The sequence below is a fragment of the Jaculus jaculus genome, chromosome 5 (assembly GCF_020740685.1).
Source record: "Jaculus jaculus isolate mJacJac1 chromosome 5, mJacJac1.mat.Y.cur, whole genome shotgun sequence".
Taxonomy (NCBI): Eukaryota; Metazoa; Chordata; class Mammalia; order Rodentia; family Dipodidae; genus Jaculus; species Jaculus jaculus.
This window is the reverse complement of record NC_059106.1, coordinates 94839718-94862442: the sequence shown is the minus strand read 5'-3', so window position 1 is coordinate 94862442 and position 22725 is coordinate 94839718. Positions and strand designations below refer to the sequence as shown.

Sequence of the window (22725 nt, the reverse complement as noted above, 5' to 3'; positions counted from 1 at the left end):
CTTTGTTGTCGGCACCAGACACAGTACCAGCTGCACTGGCAGGTAGCCGAAGCGCAAGGAGATAGCTGCCAAACCGTGCTATACAAAGGGAGCCCTGCCAGAGAGAAAGGGACCTTTGCATGCTCTGACCTTTGACCAGCAAGCCAGCATGGATCCCATATTCATCCTTTCCAGACAATTGCATCTTTCATTCCACCACAAACTATGATTAGAAAGGGACAATTTGTGGCTAGAATTGGTAAGCTGTAAGTTCTCGGCAATGGAGTTCATGTATTTTTTTTTTTCCCTCTAGTTGTAGCAGTGACAATATTTTTCTTATTCTGGGGTTAGAAAGAGATAAGAAATGAAACAAGGGAAAATTAGCAAAGCAAAGCAGTTCCCAGCAGCCAACTTGTATGGGGTAGGGATTCAGGGTAAGTGAAGAGGGCTTAGCTAATGACCATATGGCATTTAGAAAGTCAAACGGAAATTGAACTCTCACCTGATAGGGGACAGCTTATCATAAGGAGACACACAGAGCTATGCATTTTGAAGGAAATTGTTATCACATTCAACACTTCTATTTAAGACTTCTTTCATCCCATCAGCAAGCTTTTGTTTGGTCAACTTAGATTAATGAGAAAATAACAGCTTGTATTTGCATATATTCTAACACATTCACTTTTGTTCTTTGAAAAACATCAGCGATCCTTGGAAGTTGGCTTTTATTCTGTGTTTTAAAGCCATTCTACATCAGGACCTGAGAAAAGAACCCCTAAGGCTCAAGTGAGGACCACCTCAAAGCCATAGCCTTTTAGAGCTTGTCTGCCCCGTGTCGTCTAGTGGACGGAACAACCATTCGTCAGCTCTGCCTACCTAACAACAGCATGCCACAGTGCACCTAGGAAACATACTGACAGCAACACAAAGAACCCAATTTTCCAACTCTACATCTTTACATCTTTTCAGGAAAAAAAAGTCTGTTGTGTATGAAGTAGCTTATCTAGGAGAAACAGCTTTTCTGGAATAGTCCTTATTTATTTGCTTCCCCATCAAAGGCATGGCTCCTTGGCAGCAGGAAAAAAGCAAGGTCAGCCTGGAGGACCACACCTGACTTCAGGCACCCAAGTGGGCTGTCTGGTCTTTATTTTCACTCTGTATGAAGCTAATGGAATTTGCAATTGATTAACCTCAAATCTGGAGAAGTGATCCAGTCTGGAGCTCCAGCTGGTGGAGCTGGGACTTCTTGTCTTTGGGAACTGAGTCAGACAGCAACAAGTGTGTCTTTTTAGGGGCAGCATCTCTGGGATGCTTTGAGAGGGAGTGGCCATGGGTTCAACAGTAGCCAGCAGGAGAGAAGGCAAGTTATGTCTAGCATCTGAGTTCTAAAAATAAAATGCTGATGTTTAGAAGGCAGATTAATCCAGAAACATGAGAGCTTCTAACTTAAACAGAAGTCCTTTTTACACGGACTCTCTGCTGTGGGGAAAAACAGCAGTGTGATGGGTAAAGAACAGTGTTAGAACTAGGCTGCCTGCCTTTGAACGCTGCTGTCTTGCTGGGACTCTGGAGGTTAGTAAACTTGGTGCCTCATCTTCCTCATCTGCCAACTGGGACCAATCATAGTAGTGAAGGAACAGTAATGAAGGATAAGTGGATTTGTATTTTCAGATCTTCAGAGTAGTGCTTGGCCCACTGTAAACTTATATTCTCTTCCTCAAAGCTAGTTCTTTAAAAGAACACGGATATATTTTCAGGAAGATGTGAAAATGTATATTACTTTTACTCGGCTTGCAATAGGAGAAATTATACATCTGTTCATTAGTTTATAAACACAAAGATAGTAGAACAGATAGCTTGGTCTCCTGTTAAATGCATAGCATAAACAAGGAAAAGGTTTGCTTTGACTGAGGCAGTAAAGGTTGCTGTTTGATTTTCTGAGGGGAAGCTTCCACATATGGTATATTTAGTGCATGAAATGTGGCAGTTGGATTCTTGCTTTTTTTTAATTGTCATATAAACAAATAATTCCAAACATATTTCTTCTTTGTGGATTTGTTTCTATTTTGCAAATTGTTTCAGGCATCAATAAACAGGATTATACAAATGTGCATACAACTGCAAAACTCATTTAGTTCAGCAAGTGCTTCTCACATATTCATTTACTCAACAATGCTACTTTCAAGTCATGTCAACCTCACTCCATTTCTGTCTCATGACTAATACAGTGTTACTCAAACCCACTTCACATCATACACCCAAGACACACCACAAACCTTTGGGATGTGTACCACCTGGTGTCTACCTCAAGTCAAATAAAGAAAGAGGCCGTTCTTAATGAAACTTCTTCCCTGGCATATGTATGATGTATGGGACTGGTGTCCTTGGCCAGAGGTTACAGTGTAAGATCAGTAAGGTGGAAGCTTATGGGGGGGAGGAAACAAAGAGCGAAAAGCACAGTAGACCAATTAAGAGACTGTGAGTGAGAGGCATATGGATATCTGAGAGGGCAACGCTTTCATTGTCTCTTCTTTTATATTCATGAGAGTCAAAAGAAATTTTCACTTGCAAAATTATACTCTGCCAATTTCAAAATATCCCAAATGGGATCACTAACATCCCTGGATGATAGAACGAGACACATGCTGGAGCCTCTCAGAGGATCTACTACGTGGTGTGTCAAGTAAGAGCTTTCTAAACATACAACCACTCTAACTACGGCAGACAGGAAAACAATACCCATTATTCACTCAAGTTTCTTGAACTACAAAAGGCGAGTGATAACAACATATGCTCTAAATGTGACCCGTGCAGTTTAGCTTAAAGGCAAAATAAGATAAAAGTCAGCACTGTATACAGAGCTTAAACAGAAACATACGTATCTATATACTTTCTTTCCCTTTCCATATGTTGCCTTGTGGTAGAAATGCTATTCCTGCATCTCACACCTTTTGCTTCAAGACTCCGAGCCCTGTCAGGAACACTAGCTCAGGGGAGCTGGTGTTAAGGAGGGACTTCTATACTCAGGTGCTGGGGAGGTGGGGGAGTGCGTGCTCTCTCTTTAAAATTTTAGTGACAATACAAATAAAGCTACCCCTGCTAGTGCGTTTATTCAGAGACAATCTTGTGAAACTATCACTTATTTTTTATTTAACTTCACTTTCACCCCTGAACCTACCACAAAGCATGTCTATTGACAGTAAGGGTAATGATAGAAAACTGTCTTCCTCAGGCATCTCTTTTGGATAGAGGTTGGCAAACCAGCAAAGGGAAAGTTACAGCTCAAGGAGGTGAGTTCCTAACATAAATCACATATTTTTTCTTCCCAGTAGTTGAGCTTTGGCAGCTTAGCATTGAAACTGGTGACTATCTTCCTCTGGGATGCAAACCCTTGGGCTCTGGTGGCAAGGCAACTCACAACACACAGGGCTGTGTGTTGCTGCAGTGCTGCCCAGGACAGAGGTGCCATGATGTGAAGCTCGAGTCCAAGCACAATGGCCTCAGGACTTGTCCTCCAGCAGGCTTCTTAGGGGTAGCAGGCCTCTAACCTGAGGGGGTGCCTCTAGCATCATTAAGTTCTCAAGGACTTCCTGTCCTCTCAAGGTGGGCTTTCAGTTTGCTACAGTGGTCCTATGTTACACCTTTTTGAATTTTGAAGAAATTATAAAAAAGTCATATTGCTTTTCAGAGACATGTACATGATAGAAGTTCTCATTTTGATGAACTCACATTTGTAAAAAGTTCATGGGTTAGATGGCTATGATTTCCCTGGTGAGACCCAATAAGATAAAAGACACAGAAACACTATGGGGACCAGGAAGCCCTTGGAATTTTATTTTCAGGAATACCTCATAGAGCTGTAGCAAGAAAAAAAAAAAAAAAAAAAGAATCACTCTTTCCTTTCTGTGCCCTAAACACCAAACCCAAACTCCAAACTAACAAAGACACAATGGAGAAATAGATGTATTTATGTAATAGTAATGATCACGGCATATGGCGCTTCTGAGAATTTATTGTGTCTGGTACCATGCTAACTATGTTAAACCTTCACACCCTTTAAAAGTATAAGAAAATAGGCTGTTTGTCTGCAGGCTTCCAGCACTTTGTTTAAATTTATTTATTTTTAACTTTTGAGACTAAATCTTCTCATATAACCCTAGCTGGACTCAAACTGTGTATTCTCCCAAGTGCTGGGATCATAGGCCTATGCCACCATGCCCAAAGAGTTTATGCTCTTAATAACTGCTTTAATTGTCCAGACATAATACACTTTCAGTAGGTTCCTATGGCCTGTGTAAAGTACAGAGGGAATGAAGCAATTCAAAAGCTAAATGAAGGTCATGCCTTTTCTCTTCTTGTCTGATCACATGGCCTATATCATTCTTGCCTTCCTCTCTTCAGTGGCTGGACAACTGCTTGTCACAAGTACACATGCAATGAAAATCCACCTAATTCATTAGTAAATGAGTTGAACTTTGATTTTCTGAAGACATATTTACCTGCCAGTTGATTCCGGTGGCACATTTTCAAACTGGTCTGTTTTGCCAGGTCGTCTCTGCTGCCCTATGTGTGCTCATGGCGTTCAAACTTATTGGTAGAACAGACTATGAAAAGCATGACTAGGTCCATAAATCTAGGGCTTGTTATAGGGCACAAAGGAAAAGTGTGCCATTGGCAGCTAGAGGAAGGATTCAAGAGAGGCTACCCATTCATTTAGAAAAGGTGGCAGCAAGTGATAGAAATTCAGGAGAAGCAACAACGTTCCAATTAATGACAAATCTGCCCTTAGCACCTGGAAGGATGTTTAACATCACCAATAATTGGAAAAGTACAAACCAAACCACAGTGAGACACCTCTTGATCTGCATGAGGTCACCTATAAACAGACAAATGTGCACAAGTGGTAGGGAATGATACATTGGGACACTTGTGGAGAAAATAGGATCTTTGTACATCACCAGTGGCAGTGTGAAATGGTGTAGGTGCTATGAAAGAAAGTGTTGAATTTCTTCAATAAACTAAGCACAGAATTGCCATAAATTGAGCAAATCTAGTTATACAGCCAAAAGAATTAAAGGAAGAACAAGAACAGAACTTATATACTTATTTACAATAGTTAAAAAGTGCAAAATCTGCACATGTTTACCAACGGATGAATATACTAATGACATGGTGCCTATGTCATTGATCTTCAATAAGAGTGGAAATTTTTACTGAATGAAATGGGCCACAGAAAAGATAAACCTTAATGACATGGTGCTAAGTGAACCAGACCAGAGACAATGGGGCAAATATTTGTGATTCTATTTTATAACATACTGAGAACAGTAGTTAACTTCATGCTGATAGAAAGTAGAGGGAGGGCTTCTAGGTGCTAAGGGCAGGGAAATGTTTTTAATGGACATAGAGGTTTAAATGCAAAATTTTTAGTGGTGGATAGAAGTGAAGGTTGTACAATAATGTGAATAACTTAATACCATACATTGAAGGTTAAAATGTTAATTTTTATTATACAGATATATTCATACCCTGAAAACCCTCTACCCTCACAAGCTAGAAGTGTGAAAGTGATTGTGAGTTTAGGATAGGTTTAATCTCTTGTGACAATAACAGATTCTCAGTGCTTACCTTCAAAGTAGAAGTGTGTTGGGCGAGAGTGCTGACGGCCCCTTGGCATGCTCCCAGGGCCAGGGATGTGCGTAACAGCTGCACAGCCCCAAGCGCGTGGTGTTCCCGAGCCTTTTGGTGAGGCTACCATCTGGCACCCAGGGATCAGAGCACCCAATCTCTACACTGAACACTTTATGAATTTGAGTGAATCTAAGGGTGTTGAGCACAAAATCCATGGCTTGCAAAGCTGATTCTTCATCTTTGCTTTCAGGTTTTACATGAATTTTATGTGAGACAGATATCATTTACCACAGGTTGGTTTAAAGGACATCTCTTTTAGGCACACTCTCCTAATAAAGGCCATTTAAGTCAGGAACTGGTGATGCTTCTGAAGATGTGCAGTTTCTATCATGATAGGCGATACCGGGTGAGATGGCCTCAGAACCAAGAAAGCTTTGTAAAGATGACAGTCTAATAGCAAATTACTTCAAGCCTAAAGTGGTATTATACTCACAATGATATTAATATTTTACAGTTTGTATTATTTTCAAAATTTCTATAGTTATTTAAACATCTATGATTGTGCTAAAACCTTTAATGCATACTTGTGAAGAAGTCAGAGCAGAAGTTTTGTCCAATCTATACGTGAGAAAATTGCCCAACATTCCTTGAGCCCATGCCTGTGCCTTGATTGCCCTCCTACCCTCAGGACTTGGCTTTTCACTCCAGTTCAGAACATAGTAAGTCCCCATGAGTTCTTGTTGAATGACTACAAATGCACCTACAAGTTTTAATTAATTATTTGCTTAAGGTTATGTAGGAATGAGAATGGGGGCTATTCCTCCTGATTTCCATGACAGAACCTTGTATGAAAATAATTTTCCCTGCTAAATTCCATTTGCAGAATCTGTCGACCTGTGACATTAACTACACCAGAGCCATTCAGCCACTGACTTGGTGGGCTAAATGCCTGGAGGATTTTGTGAGTGAAAGGTACCCATCTCTACCAGAAGCTGCCAGGGAAAGTATGCTCTAACACACCCTCCCTATCAGGAGGCATCTTTCAACCCCTCCTCCTGTACTGAGCTCTCTGATACTCCAGCTTTTGTAGCCCTACGTCATTCTTGTCTGGTGGTTCCTTACGGACCTTCTAGACTCAGTTCGGGCCAGACTTCTTGTATCACATGACTTTCTATTGCTATCTTATCAGGCAACCCCTCTCCTGTTTCACTGTTCCAGGACTCCCTGCCTGGTCCTGAGCCTTTGGTAGTTGCCGGGTGACTCTCCTCCCTTGTCACCCCCATTCACACAGCTCTTCTCATTCCCTGCTCTCTGTCTCAGTCTGCTATGTTTCCTATTAGGGCAGCATGCATTTTAGATGTCACTTCAGCATCTGTCTTCATGGCCGTGGTGCCTCTGCTCCCACCATCCCCCAGCCCTGTTCCCAGAGAGGCAGACACCAGAGCAGGGAGCATCAATTTACAGTTTCTGGCCAGATACCAGATGTTCTGGGTGGAAGCAAATTGTCATAGAAAATGTTAGTCATTTTAGATAAAGATCAATGCTAAAAGTGGTAAGGACAAAAACGCACACAAAAGAGCCACAGTTTTTATTGTTGTCATCATAATTAATAGCAGTCTGAGACAGTCAACTCCTTCTCTTTTCCTCCTCTATTTAGAAATGATTATAAATCCCCCCCTTCCGAAGCTTTCCATCTACAGTCTTTATCATGCTTGGAAGGGACAGGTGGCAGATTCCTTATCTGGATGCTTTGCTTGTAATATTTGCACATAACATGAAAAGTTATCTTGGGAATGATTTCCAAGTCTAAACATAAAATTCACTTATGTTTTTTATACACATAGTCCAAACTTAATTTAATACAATAGTTTCAACTAGTTTTAGGTATGGAGCAAATTTTATGGAATAGAATTATATTGGTCCTCAAAAGTTTAGGATTTTAGGACACTTGGTGTTTGAATATTATGATCGTATATTCTCACCCTGCATCTATAGGAAAAAAAAAAAAAACCCAAACCTTCATTTCAATAAAAAGGTGCCCAAACTCTAAGGAGTGCATTTTCAGGGGCAATGCCAACACAATCCAGTCTCATCTCTCAATTTTGGAGATGATGAGATAGAGACTGAAGTTCTTCAAAGATCAATACCTGGCTCATAGTTCTGCAACATGATTGCAAAAGGATTGGGAAGGGCCACTTTCCATAAAACTAGTCTTGGACAATGACAACATGCAATAGCATGAGAAAGACACAGAAATGCAACAACTGATGCTTAGTTTACACCTAGCTTGTCTAGCATCTTTCCAGCTACTTACCACAGAAACGTCCATGTTTTTTTCCAGGCAGTTAGAAATCAGTAATTTAATTTTTTATTTGCATAATATACTTTTGAGGCATTTTGCTTAATGTGACAAAGGTCAAAGGCCTATAAAGATGTATTTATGCCAAAGATGATACTTCCACAGGAACTGAAATACTTCGTTTTGGAGACAGATTGTGCTATGAAGCTTAGGCTGGCCTCACACTCATGATCATCCTCCTCGACCTCTCAAGTGTGGAATCGCAGGCGTTTACCATGTCACTCAGCTGGAATTAGGTAGAGACTGTTTATGCCATCTCTGCACAGGCTATGGAGATGGGTGCTGGAGACGGAGAACACTCACACTGGGCTGGGGATTCATGGGACCCCTGGTTGTATCTCCAAAATGAGAGGACAGAGCTCACTGTTATCCATACAGTAAGGGCTTTCTCCTAATGTGTGCAGCATGGAAGCTCAGGAAGAAAAGCCAAAGTGAAGATTAGGATAAATAAGGGTCACCAGGTTTGAGAAATGTTGGTAGGTACCTGTGCACATTTACCAGGGGATGGGGATGAGAACAAATGTCCTGCGATCAGCTACGTAATTTGGAACTAAGAAAACTGTAAATGACTTGTATACATTTGAAAAGAGAAGTGGATGCTGTTTGTCTTTGATGCCTCATGGCTACTTCCTGATTGCTTCTCTTTTCCCTTGGCCTTGTCTGTCCTTCCTGGTAGGTGTGGTGACAGTGACCTGACTTAAACACTCATATTTACTCAGTCTATGCTGGCTTTAACTCTGCTGAGACCCAGTAATCAATTCGTTGATGCAGTAAATTAATTTATTCCTACAGTAAGGGGCATGTTATGCCCACAGGTGGCACCTCATCCATATAACATGTAAGCTTTTTACAGGAAGAATCTAGAATCTGCACTTCCATTTATAGCATGTGGGTAACTGCTTACCCCATCTATGTATAATGATGAAGGAAATAATGTGAAGAAAGTAAAATGGTGGAGTATTTAATGTTTGCTACTATGGGATCAAGGTAACACAAAGGTCAAATAGCCAAATTGCTCCCACTTCCATGAGGACAATTTGGGGTGACTTCAACTTGTATGAACCTTGATTGATGTATGGGGGGTGACCCCCTTGGGTCCCTTAAATGATATCAATGGGAATGGAAAGAATGTGATGGTAATCAGACACATAGCTCTCAGTCGAACCCAAGCCCATCTCAGGCACTTAATTTATGAGATCAAGAAGAGGAGAGCCTCAGTTGTCACACTCCCTTATTGTACAGCAGCACAGAAAGTCTTTCACAGGATGGGCAGAGAGCTGTGGAAACACCAACATGAGTATATGGCATCATACAAGCATCATGTCATGTCTGTATAGATATTGTTGTCAGCTTAATTTCATACTTGTGGATTTTATTTCATTTATGCTTATTGCAGATTTTATTGAATCCAAGAAAGCTTATTCACTTAAAATATTTTCATTAGGGCTGAGATTGCTTAGTGGTTAAGATGCTTGCCTACAAAGCCTAAGGATCAGGTTCGATTCCCCAGTACTCATGTAAGCCAGATACACATGGTGGTGCATGCTTCTGTAGTTCATTTGCAGAGGCTAGAGGCCCATCTGCCCATTTCTCTCTCTCATAAATAAATAAATAAATAAATTTGCAATGAGGGAGCGAAGGAGGGAGGGGAAGAGAAAGAGAGAGAGAGAGAGAGGGAACACAAGCAAGTGCTAGGGTCTCCTGTCATTTCAAACACATTCCAAGTGCATGTACTACTTTCTGCAACTGGTTTTCTGTGGGTACTGGGGAATTGGACTAGATATCAGGTATTGAAAGCAAGTATTTTTAACCACTGAGAGATCTCTCTAGCTGGCCTCCTATGAGAACTTATCAAAAGCAAAATAAACAAAACACCTTGATTATTCTAAGCTACACAAAAGGAAATGTGAACTTTTCTTGCTTTCTATTTATTTTTCTAATGTAGTAGGTTAACCATGTGAAGAATAATTGAGATTAGTGTTTCTCTACACATTACATGGCACATCTATATCAGCAGAGAGGACATCTCAAATCATCCTTTCTTTATTTTAAATTAATTTACTTATTTATTTGCAAGAGAGAGAGAGAGAGAGAGAGAGAGAGAGAGAAAGAGAGTGAGATAGCACATGGCAGGAACTGTAGCCACTGCAAACAAACTCCGGATACATGTGCCACTTTGTGAATCTGACTTTCCATGGGTACTATGGAATCAAACTTGGCATGTTAGGTTTTTCAGGCAAGCATTTAAACCACTGAGCAATCTCTATAGACCTCAAAGAATCCTCTCTCCTGTTCTTGCCTGGTCTTGGTAGCATGTCACATTGTGGGGTATAGCCATGGCTGTAGGAAGTCCCAGTCCTCAGGTATGCTGATAATTCCCTATTTTAGAGTCACTTTAGAGTATTTGTCTCCAATGCAGGTTCAAAAGAAAGGCCATGGGATTTGGGGCCACCTTAAAATAATATTATGTCACAGAGAAATGTGTTAACTCTTTGAGTCTCAAGGTTTTGGTGGGAGTGTCTGGAACATAGTGGTAACGGTGCTTACACTTGGAAGGATATAGATTGATGTATTTGAGGATATCAGAAGATCATGGAACACAGAATGGTGCTCTTTAGACTTTGATTTACTCTGGTTTATAACTGTAAAGTGGTATGTAGTCATTAACCAGTGCTCAGAGCAATGATTCTGCTCTTGAGCAATAAGGAAAGATAGTGAGGTTGGGGAGACGGCTCAGTGGTTAAACACATTTGCTTTCACGGCCGCCTGGTCTGGGCTCAATTCTTCAGCTACCCACCTGAAAGAGGGCAGGCATTCGTGTGTAGTAGCTTCAAGAGATCACAGCCTGTGTGCAAGTGCGCGCGCGCGCACACACACACACACACACACACACACACACACACACACACAAAAAAGCTTTCAAAAAATATCAAATAATGATAGCACAATTTCTCATTGAGGCAGAACAATATCCTGTTACATTTTTACAAGGGCCTACCCTCCAGAATAGACCCCCAAATACCTTTGGATTAACTCTCAGCTAACAAGAGTATAAAAACAACTAGACTGGCTCTTCAGCCCAGATACTGATAGCATTGTATGCTTTTATAGATACTAATAAGTGGCCAGAGGCTCAATCTGAAATGTGTACCCTCTACAAGTAATGTTACAGCTTTGCAGAATTAACCTCTTCCAATTGCAGAGAATGTGCATCTTTCTATTTAGTCAGCATTTTGAGAGCTGAACTTTCAAGCCAATGCATCTTAGGAAAGGAGGGATAGCAGGAAAGGTGCTCACTGAAAAATAAAAAAAAGTCAACCTTTCATTTTTTTTTTTTCACAACAACCTCCCCAGAGACCTAATATTGACTGCTTGACTTAAAGAATGAGTTGTACAAGCTCATGGAATACAGAAATTTCAACTGTCACTATTAGAAATTAAATGTCAGTTGAGAAGAAAGAGTATTCCCTTACTATGGCCTTTCCCCAGCCTACTCAATTGGCTTACGTCTTGCCAAGTTGTTGAATGCATTGGGTGAGACACTTCAGATGCTCTTCTCATATGAAGGCTTCTACAGGCTCTGCTGCTTCTCTGAGATGCTCCTCCTTCTTCCTGTCAGATTTATACCTCATTCTTCAACATCTAGCCTTGAGCGTCCTTCTCAGTGTTCTCTGACATTGAGATCCGTGCTTTGATTTCTTTTAAGGTGTCCTGCCCAAAGTTCTCTCACACCAGTTGAAACATTGTATTATAATTATCTGTGCCTCCTACTAGCAGGTATTTATTCCATGGATGTTTATAAAGTTCAACTACAAGTCTTACAAATACTTATATACCTACTGTGTGCTTGGAACTTTTCTAGGTACAGGAGATACAGTAGGGCAGAAGCGTATATCCCTGCTTTCCTAAAACTTCTATTTTAGCATAGATATATTGTAAGCATTTGTTGAAAAATAGGCAAAAAGTAAAACTGGTGTGAAGGAAATGGAGGGTGAATATGTGTGGTAGCTCATTAAAGGAGGATAGTCAGCCAGTAGGAGAACCTTCCAGGTGACATTTGCACAGAGACTTCAAGGAAGTAAAGAAGCAAACTTGTGTGAAGGAGACATTCCAGTTGAAGAAACAGCCATTGTAAGGGTGCCAGGTATGAATATTCCCATTCTGCTGGCAAGATGAGGAAACTGTCTGCTTGCTAATCTAACATAAGGGCAGAGAGCGGAGGTCACCTGCCCATCTAGCCTCTGTGCCCCAGTCCCAGCCCATGCTCAGTCATCTTCCACAGGGTTGTTTAAATGGAAATCTTAAGCATTACTTTCATGTTTATAATTAAAAATATTTTGCAGTTATAGTGTTTTCATGTTCTAGCATATGGCTATCTCTCAACCTTGTACTCCCTGTGGAGCCATGCCTAAGATCTCTTCTAAGACTTAGACTTGATTGCTTCTTCTAGGATTTTCTGTTATGTTTACTTCAAGGTGGCTTCAATCCCCAATGGGAGTGTTCCTGCCACTGCAGTAAGATTCAAACCTGGGTAGAAAATGTCATCAACTCTACTTCCCAACAATGCTATTTTAACTCTGTCCCCATTCTTATTCTTCCCTTTACACCTAAGCTGAAATTACATTGAACCCCAATACTAGTCCTATCCAAATCCTAACCTAGTCCTCTATGACCATGATGCTAAGACACTAATCCTATCTTTAACTTAATCCTAACCTTCACTGTGACCCCAGCTTTTCTCTATAGCAACCAACCAAGGACACCGGCATGCATCACTCACTGAGGTGCATCTCCCAGGGAGGCAGGCTTCTGTCCTGCTGTTCATGGTCCTTAGCTCAGCCAGGGTATCTGTGGACAACTTGTCCAGCTTCCTTAGTTTGAGAAATCCATCACAGACTTTGTCTTTGTAGCCCGAGTACATTGGGCAAATTGCTAAGTCTCATTGTGTTTTAGGAAGTTCAGGTATGTAATGAAGAAAATTGAATTTTAGTCATAGGTTTTCAATGAATATCCCATGGAGACAACAACAAAGCAAGAGATGGACCCACGTAGCTATCTGCCACTGTGTAAGTGTGAGTTCTAGGAGGCCTTGTGTATGTTCGTGGCCTTCTTAGGGGTCTTCTGATCTATGCACAAAGAAACTCCTATATTACAAACATAGTACATTTCATTTGGTGATAGTGTTTCTTGAACACTTGGTAAACATGATATTTCATTGTAATGAAGAGGCTAATATTTTTATCCCTTACATTTATATAGAAATTTGAAATAAAAATGTTTATTCTTTGCCATGTAAATTTAAAAGCTCAATGAAACAACACATAACACAATGTTTTATCATTGAACATGCATGTTAATTTGGAAACTATCATTTTACAATGTGTCTCAGTGCACAGTCACAACACTCAGAATATATCTAGTAAAATCTCATGGTTCGTCATTCTTTTAGATACACGTTCTTGTTGTGGGCCTGACTTTTGGGTATTTGTGATATTGTTTTGGCTAGTATTGGGAAGAGAATTGATTTTCCATGTGCCTTTTAACTTCCATTGTTTTATATTACTAGTTCTGGCTATCCCTTTAGCAATCTTTTTCATTTCAACATTTTCCCCCCACTTGGTTCTTTTGGGTTTTCTAAGAACTTAATGTGGTCACCTCAAGATAACAACACTTTAGTCTTTCTTCAAAAGTTATCTAATTTTGGGGCTGGAGAGATGGCTTAGTGGTTGAGGCCCTAGCCAAAGGACCCAGGTTTGATTCCCGAAGACCCACGTAAGTCAGATGCACAAGGTGCATTCATCTGGAGTTCATTTGCAGTGGATTGGAGACCCTGGTGCACCCATTCTCTCTCTCAACTTCTCTCTCTCTCTCTAGCCATCTCTTTCTCTCTTTCTCTCAAATAAATAAACAAAAATAAAAAATAACATTAAAAAATTATCTGTTTCACATCTAGGACACTAAATGATAATGGCAGTTGTGGGCATCTTCCCATTGTTACTGATTTTAATGGAATTATTCTTGTTTTGCCATTAAGTTTGATGTTGATTATTCTCTTTTATTATTTATCAGTTTTATTACATGTGCAAATTTTATTTTATTATAATTTTATTGCATGTGGCCAAACAAGAAAGCCTGTGAAATCTTTTACTTTTGGAATTTATAATGTGTGCATATATGTCCACATACCTGCACAACTTAGTGCATTTGGGGGTAAATATTTGATGCAGTTCTGTGAAACTGATGCCTGACTACCTAGGATTCAAAGCACATGGAACATATAAAACTGTAGTTCTCAGCTTGTAAGGACACTCTGACTTTTTCTCTTCTGCTCTTGTCTTTGGGCCTCCCTAGACTTTCATAGGACTAGTTTTATTACACAATGTGACATGTCAGCTCTAAAGTCCCTGTTATCCCTAAACAGTTGTTTTGGGGTCATTACCTTATCTGAATGAGTGTAGAGGTGTTATAGGCAGAAGAGGAATGAGCATGTCTGTGTCTCCTAGTAAGGCAGTGTGGCAATGACTCACAATCTCCACAAACATGTCCTTTATTTTATATGTGGGGCACAGCAGCTATGGGCCACTCATCTTATATTTCCAGTTAATATTATTGACAAGGAGCTGGTAGAATTTCCTAGAATTTTCAGTGAGCCAATTATTAGTATAATTCCTTAAGATCTTTAAGAAATCTTGTCTTCCTTGATGTCTTAAGTATAGGAAGGTTGGAAAGTGTTTCATTAGGGGTCTTGAAACCAGAGGTCTATAGTTCTCTTAGTGGATGCAGGCCCTGGTGTAGCTGTTACCCTTTGTAGAATGTCTACAGGACTGTAGATTTAAATACTGAATCACACTGAGCTGTGTGGGTGTTATTCTCCACATGGAAACATATTAATAGAATGATTAATAATGAATTCAAAGCTGAAGTTAAAAACAGTGTAACTGAACATTTCATTGGGTAGTAGATTCAGTTTGTTTACACTGTGAGTTCAGGGTTCAAATCACAGGTTAGTCACTTGCTAGCTTTTTGAGCCAAATTTAAATAACTACCTCAATTTCTAACCTGTAAAATGGGACTCTATCACAGGAGCAAAATGTAGAAGTGGAATGAGTGAAGTGATCTGTAGATGCTGACCCAGGGCTGGGTTTGATGATATGTTATCTATTATTATTATTAAAAATACTAGCATAGTTTCCTAATATAATTTTTTTAACAGAGAAGATATTATTATCGTTTATTTAACTGGACAATAGTAAATAAAACTGGAGAGTTAGTTGTACACAGCCATGATTCAGTCATTCTAGGGCACCAGTGGTTCCTGATGTTCCAAGAAAACTGCTGAGTAAAGGTTGTTGAGCGGAATTGGACATGTGACAATTTCAAGTATTGAAAGCATTCTTCTAAGTCAGCATGCATTTATGCTATACAGGAGTTCTTCCAAGTCTTTCTTATGAGCAGTTGTCTAGGGAAATGAGTTTGTTATCTAGAGAAGAATGTGTAGTTGCTTGGAAGAAGATTTATCACAAAGAGAATACTTTCCACACTATGGAATAAGGCTCTTGTTAACTCTCTGTTCTTTTATAAGCTCTAGGTTCTAAGAAGGTGAGTTAGCCCCATGGCACTTGCATTGTCTAACTTGAGTTGACAGCTTAGTTTAATCAACACATCAGAAAGCAATATCTTTTCTTTCAAATAGAAACACATTATCTTAAAGGGATAAGTTTGTTTTATATGCATTAAACATTTTATTATTTTGCAAGACTCTTTAACTGTTGAAATACTATAATGTAGCAGATAAGATAAAATGATGCTGATACCACCAGTGAAAATAATTACAAACTTAAAGATTGTTGACCCTTACCAAGTGTATAACATACTTAGGCATGCCATCAATGATTTTCACGCATGACCTATTCCTTACAACAATTCATGAGGCATGTCCTACAAGTGGTCTAGCTTTGTATGTGAACAGATTGAGAAATATGCCTGAGATTCTACTGCTATCATGATAGGGATTCAGTAGAGGCATATTCATTCAGGAACATGTGTTCTTAAACTATCTTCTCCATTAATTTCTCCCTTTTTTCCCCAGTGCTCATTCTCTCAGCTTTCAATTTCTTGAAATCAGCAGTAACTAGAAGAATCAGATGGATTCTCACCTCCCACCCCTATAGCACCATTAGCAATATGAGGCAAAGGAAATGGTGTAAAGATTTTGATTGAATGTGCCTATTTAGAACCTGTGCTTTTAGGATTGACAATAATCTCCTTTTAAAAATTTATTCTTATTTACTTGTTTGAGAGAGAGAGAGAGAGAGAGAGAGAGAGAGAGAGGGAGAGGGAGAGGGAGAGGGAGAGGGAGAGGGAGAGAGAGAGAGAGAGAGAGAGAGAGAGAGAGAGAGAGAGAGAGAGAGAGAGAATCAGAGAGAGGAGAAGAGAGAGAGAGAGAGAGAGAGAGAGAGAGAGAGAGAGAGAGAGAGAGAGAATGGCCATGCCAGGGCATCCAGCCACTGCAAATGAACTCCAGATGCATGCACAACCTTGTGCATCTGGCTTACATAGATCCTGGGGAATCAAACCTGGATCTTTTGCCTCTGCAGGCAAGCATCTTAACCACTAAGCTATCATTCCAGCCCTCTTTCTAATTTTCAAAGAAGCTTTTATCCCTGAAAATTAATCTGATATTCGGCTGGGAAGACAGTTCAGCAGTTAAAAGCACTTGCTTTCAAAGCTTTATGGCCTGGGTTTGATTCCCCAGAACACATGTAAAGCCAGATATACAATGTGGAATGGCCCATGTGTCTAGAGTTTCTTTGTGATGGCAAAAGGCCTTTGCATGCCCATTCTCTGTTTGTCTGTCTCTCTCCCTCAAATAAATAAAAAATATTTTAGAAAAAATTAATCTTCCATTTCTGGGATGAGGCTGTGAGTGCAGCAGAGCTTCTGTCTGGTCTTTCTCCTGGCTAACCTCTGTTCGCTCTTGCCAAGGAACAAGTTGGTCAGGAAGCCGCACAGCCATGGCCTTTAAGGATACCAGAGAGATACCTGTGGAACCAGGGTGGTCATCCACAGAATTCTGATCACCCTCAACAGCCACAGCAAGGTGAGGTCCCTGGAGAAGGTGTGTGCTGACTTGATCAGAGGAGCCAAGGACAAGAGCCTCAAAGGGAAAGGACAGCTAGCATGCCCGCCAAGACACTGAAAATGACTCCAAGGAAAACATCTTGTGGTGAAGGTTCCAAGACATGCGATCACTTCTCAATGAGTATCCACAAGATCCTCATTGATTTATGCAGTCCTGAAATTGTTAAGCAGATTATTCCATCAGCATTGAGCCAGGAATGGAGGTTAAAGTTACTATTGCAGATGCGTAAGTCAATTATTATAATAAACTGACGTATTCAGTTAAAACAAATTAATCTGGTCTTTAAGATAGTCCTTGAATCCTGTGTTGAGACTGACACCATTATCTTAAAGATGATGCAACTGGCAACCAGGGAGGTCAAGGGGTATTTTGAAGGCCATGCGGATTATTAGATGAAGAACCTGGACTATTTTAATATTTGTAGTAAAGAAAACCACAGTTACTAAAAGTGTATCATGTGCCATGCATCTCAGTAATGATTTCGACTTCTGAAGTCATTAAACCCTGGACAGTCATGGATAGGCCATCACTTGACAGATTCCTAGCATAGGACAGAACTAGGTCTCAAACCTTGATTTGTAACTTAAGTCTTTAATTTCTATTTTATTGGAGATAAATGAATTTTCTTTCAATACATACAAGGGAGACTTTACTTCCTTTAAAGTACTTTTCTGTGTGTGGGTAATATGAATCATGACAACAGTGATTAATAAAATGTTGGAGTATTTAATGACTCTACCATGTTCAGCGGATCAATAAACATTTGCTTATCACTTCCTACCATGCCAGGTACTATCCTGGGGCATATGAAAGCACATATGAGCAAAATCTTGTCTCTCCTGCAGCTTATGAAGAAAGTTAGGAATGTCTCATACATTTATGAACCTAAACAGTGCTTTGTTTATTGATGCATTAAGGGAATGTTGGGAGTGCTCCGAGAGTGCCTAGGACAGACACAGGGTTCTCTGGCATGGTCAGGAGCATGGAGAAGACTTTGTGAGAAAGCATGTTTGTTTCAAGAATAATAATTGAAACATCAACTACAAAGAAAATAGTGTTTTAGGGAAAGGGAGAAGAATGTGTGTACCACCTGAGACTTTGAGAAAGTCTCGAGGAACTGGCAATTCTGTGGTTGGAATATACTCAGAGGAAAGAACAATGGCTCCAACAGGCTTACAGTGGTGGACACATGCAGGCCTGGTTAAGGATTTCACCACTTATCTAATAGCAAGGAACAATCCATTGAAATGAAAGGTGACTCATGTCTAAAAAGAAACTTTAGCATTTAGTGTGAAGAACCAATTTTAAAAGTTCAACCGGGAAGCTATTGCAATTCAGCCTAGACTAGTCAGGAAGCCATTGCAGTGACTTGAGCTAGACAAGATGCAACCTATACTTGGGAGAGAATGGTGGAGGTGGAGAAAGTCCACAATATAGGAGGTAAATTTAACTCCCCAAATTTAGGATTTACTTTAAATTAGACACATGAGTAAGCAAGAAGAAAGGCTCAGAATAACTCCTGGATTTCTTGCTTGTGTAGTATGCTCTGTGCCCTTTAGCCATTCTGGATCTGCAGAAGTATCCAGAATGCTTGTAGTCAGTACCCATTCTATGGTCATGCAGCTTATCCAGGAGAGGGCAAGGATTCACCCAGGTCTGCTTGAATCTGCTTCTGAATGCTGTTCACTGAGGAGTGGAAGAAGCTCCATGGCCCGTCCTGGAAAGGGGCACCTGACACTCAGCAGGCAAGTGCAGAACAGAGTGAAGCAGATGGACGCACTCAGCTTTGAAAATACATGCTCTTCCTCCAAGCCATGCTCTCAGACGTCCACATGAGCTGGCAGCTGGTACTACTGCCGTGCTCAGGAGATCCTTAAGAAGAGAACTCATATCTTAATTGATTCTGTTAAATAGTATTTTATGAGAGACACACACACAGAGAGGGAATTGTCTTTCCAGAGCCTCTAGTCACTGTAATTGAACTCCAGATGCATGCGACACCTTGTGCACATGAATGACCTATGTGCACGTGTGACCTTGGGCTTGTGCGTCACCTTGTGCATCTGGCTTATATGGGTTATGGGGAGTTGAACCTGGTCCTTAGGCTTAGCGGGCAAGCACCTTAACTACTAAGTCATCTTTCCAGCCCCCAATTTTGTTAAATAATTTTATAAGTAAACAATGCATGATCATTTCAGCCAAGCAAAACAAAACCATATACACAGAAAGAAAGAAAAATGAAAGTCTCCCATTAAAGAATTCTTCAGGGGAGAGAGAATGCTTGCTTGGTTTTACTGATACTGCCCTGCATTATGACTAACCTAGCAGCTGTCACCTAAAAGGGTCACTGAGACCTGATCCTACAGAATGTTGGCCTTTATGACCCTAGTCTCCTCTTTGCGTGTCCACACTTGACTATCACAGTCTCTGAGCCTGAGTCAGTGTGGCAGGGTCAGCATAGCAACACCATTACAGAGCCAGAGTGACAAGCACTGCTTTGGACGTTTTTGGTCTCAAACTTCTTGCTAGCCTTTTTGTCTTCACTGGACTCGCTTTTTCCAGAGGCAGTGGCAGTGACTTGACAGTCTTCCCAGAATGATTTTCCTTTACAGTTTTTGCATTTGTATTCAATGAAACTTTCTGATGCTAGACTCATTCTATCTTATAATCCATGATGCATGATCAGTAGCTTTAAACTTGAGGTAGCAAACACATTCTGTGTGGTTAATACAGGACTGTACTCTCTGTTGAGTTGAGGTTGCGTGAAAAATAAGTATGCTTTGCAGATGGCCTCAGAACCACAGTTCCCCATTATATTTGATAAAGTTTTGGTGTCTCTTATGATCTGCCTGATGTGAAGACATTTGTATTTGTGACTCTCTGAGTTAAGCTTTTTTAGTTTTTTAAAATTTTTTTTGTTATTTTTATTTATTTATTTGAGAGCGACAGACAAAGGGGCAGAGAGAGAGAGAGAGAGAAAGAGAGGGAGAGAGAGATAATGGGTGCGCCAGGGTTTCCAGCCACTGTAAACGAACTCCAGATGCGTGAGCCCCCTTGTGCATCTGGCTAATGTGGGTCCTGGGGAGTCGAGCCTTGAACCGGGGTCCTTAGGCTTCACAGGCAAGCACTTAACCGCTAAGCCATCTCTCCAGCCCTTTTTTATTTTATTTTTTAAAGTTCTATCAATTATGTACTTTTAAAAGAGTTTATTGTTATTTTGGTATTCACATGTGTGAGTATGGGGTGCACATGCCACAGGCGGCTAGTGGAAGTTGGACAACTTTTGATATTGTTTCTCACCTTCAATGTTGTTTAAGGCAGTGTCTCCTAGTTTCATTGTTCATCACTGCATTTTCCAGGCTAGTTGTCCCATGAGCTTCTGCGAACTCTTCTGGTCTCTGCCTCCCATCTAGCTCTTGGTGTGCTAGGGTTACAGAAGTCTTCCATGGCTTTTACATGGGGTCTGTCTGTGGATCCAAACCAATCTACTCAGGCTTGCTAGAAAGCACTTTATCCCCTGTGCTATCTCCTTAGCCCAAGCATTATTTCTCAACTTTTTAATTGAGAAATTACAGGACCTCCTTCTTATTTATTTCCCCCTTCATTTCTTTGCATATCTTCTTTCTTAGGCAGTGCTACCAACACTACTGAGTAGACTTGGACATGATCGTTGGATAATGTCTTCTTAATGTTCAAGAATTCCCTATTATTAGCTAGGAGAAGCCAGTCCATAACACCTGTTAGCAGGTTGTTTCTCACATGCTTACAAAAATGAGACTCTAGTTACTACTTTCTTAAAATAAGAGAACAATGTCTAAGGATTATAATTGGTTCCTTTTTAATTTTAACTGGTTCTTAAATGAATGGATGAAATCAATTATTTAGCCAACAATGTTTATCTTTTCAACATTTGAAAGAGTTTATTAAACCCAGCTGCTGAGGCATTTCATTTGCATGAGTAAAAGGCATACATCTGTGGAGAAGAGTATGGTGGAGGGGCATTTGGGGGTGAAGAGAGATAGAGGAAAGATCCTGGGAACTTAGTGATCCTATCCCCTAAGTGGGTGTATATTTGTCTATACCTCAGTCTCATAGGGCCTATCACATGTATCAAGTGCCAATTAAGCTTAAAGTCTCTTGTTGTCTCCATACATAGTATCTCTGAATGTCTGCTCTAAGATTATTCACCCCATTTTTGACCTGGTTCTTATTCTCTGTTTTCATGCATTTTGTAGTCAGCAGGGTGATAACATGTGCACATCAAGGATCATAAATAGATCTTGGATTATGGGCATAAAAATATCTGTCCAACATGTGGCACCATTAAAGAGCTCTTGAACAGACATATTGTTTATAGTTAGCAGTTGTGTGGAAAATAGATGTTTACTTGTACTAAGTCTATTAAGATCATTGCCATTAGACAATATGAATGCTGCACTGTGTCTTCTACTTACATGAAACTTTGCATTGGAGCAAGCCCTTAATTAGCAACTTCTGTGGCAATGGAGAATATTAAGCACCATTACTGTTCTATGCTGTCATTGTGCTTATGAGAGATAAGGAAAAGGGTCGGGGACAGACATAATTTTTTTTTTTTTGTGGAGAGATGACTTTTTAAAAATTTTATATTCTACTTAAAATGTGGTATACTGGCTAAATATGGATTAAATAACAAAAATGTCTCTCATATTCATCAATAATTTAATTATTTTGAAACATTATAAACCTTATGCTTCTGTAATCCTAACAAACACACTTGTGGTCCCAGTCCTCTAAAGTCCTGAATAGCATTATGTTCTGATTATAAATTCATTGAACACAAATAGGTCTATAGTAAGCAAATGGACACTGCAGTCCAAGCAGCTATTCTCAGCAGATATGTATTATTGGGTCATGGGTAACTTTTCAAAAACTTGTTTTGTGATATGATTCCATGAATAAACTATATATATATATATATATATATATATATATATATATATATATATATATATATATTCCTAAACTATAAAGTATCTAAGCCCAGTCAGTTATTCCAGATATTCATCAATGAGTTTTATCTGTTAGTACTGAAGGACTCCCTTCATGACTGTACAGTGTTTCTGACTGCTGCTGGCCCTTTGTAGGGCCTCAGTGAATGTCTAGTGAACAAGTAAAGGCATGTGGGGCTATCAAAATGAACTCTTAACTGTTAACCTCCAGCCTTACCAGCTGATCAACCAACTCATTTTGCCAGGTCATACCTTCCTTTGCATCTTTAATTTTTCTAAGTAAAACCATCCAGGAGTTCTCTCTTTAGTCAAACCAACAAATGTTTATTGAGAGAAAGACAGTACGCGTAATAATGATGTCAAGAAAGAGACTTTAACCTGGCTTTTAGAATGCAGCTTTGTAAATACATGTGACATGCTTACACTCATGTCCACTATTTCATTTCTTCTCAGGCATCTATTTCCTGTGCCAACCTGCTGTCTGTGAGGGAGCCCTGTCTCACTGGGTGCCAAGGATATTCCACAACCTGTTAGATTAACTCACTGACTTGAGGTTACCTCTCTACTTGATAACATGAGTGTTTGCACTTTCAAGTAGAACTGAGGAGAGATGGACTGTGTGG

At 40.0% G+C, this 22725-nt stretch overlaps 1 protein-coding gene and 1 pseudogene across 4 annotated transcripts in view; one reads left to right on the top strand and one right to left on the bottom strand.

The window, feature by feature from the left end:
* The window catches only part of Nfia (nuclear factor I A), a 612310-nt gene that overhangs the window by 584151 nt on the left and 5434 nt on the right, over positions 1 to 22725 (bottom strand). The gene's annotated exons all lie outside the window — the stretch shown is intronic.
* On the top strand, positions 16984 to 17340 carry LOC101616950 (annotated as a pseudogene).